The 539-nt window shown below is 71.6% G+C and overlaps 1 protein-coding gene across 1 annotated transcript in view; it reads left to right on the forward strand.

Annotated features, from left to right (window-relative positions):
* Positions 1 to 53: 53 nt before the first annotated feature.
* The window catches only part of BMI1 (BMI1 proto-oncogene, polycomb ring finger), a 9949-nt gene continuing 9463 nt past the window's right edge, over positions 54 to 539 (forward strand). Inside the window, exon 1 of the mRNA XM_012644325.1 lies at positions 54 to 509. The gene's annotated coding sequence lies outside the window, so the exon portion shown is untranslated. The remainder of the gene's footprint in view (positions 510 to 539) is intronic.

Consider the following 539-nt stretch of genomic DNA (forward strand, 5'->3'; position numbering starts at 1 on the left):
CCCGCCTCTCCGCACGCACACACACGGCGCCCCCCACCAGCCCCGCTCCCCCCACGGCAACTATGAAATAATCGTAGTATTAAAGGCAGAGATCGGGCGAGACAATGGGGATGTTGGCGAGGGAGCCCCGCTCCGGATTAGCAGCGCCGCCCGGCCCCGCAGAATAATACCGCTCGCGCCCCCTCCGCGCGCTCCCTCCCCCGAGCGCCGAGCGGGCGGAGGCGGCGGCGGCCGAGGCGGAGGAGGCGGCGTTGGAGGCCGCGGCGGAGGCGGAGGCGGAGGCCGCGGCGCAGGAGGAGGCCGGCGCGGAGCAGGAGGCCGCGGCCCGGGAGCGGCGCGGCATGAGCTGACGGCCGCGGCGGCCTCGCGCGCGGTGCCCATTGACAGCGGCGGCTGCAGCTCGCTCCAAGATGGCCGCTTGGCTCGCGTTCATTTTCTGCTGAACGACTTTTAACTTTCATTGTCTTTTCCGCCCGCTTCGATCGCCTCTCGCCGGCTGCTCTTTCCGGGTACGTAGGAGGCCGGGCGCCTCCGGGCCG

Source organism: Propithecus coquereli, unplaced genomic scaffold (assembly GCF_000956105.1).
Source record: "Propithecus coquereli isolate 6110/MARCELLA unplaced genomic scaffold, Pcoq_1.0 Scaffold103, whole genome shotgun sequence".
NCBI classification, from domain to species: Eukaryota; Metazoa; Chordata; class Mammalia; order Primates; family Indriidae; genus Propithecus; species Propithecus coquereli.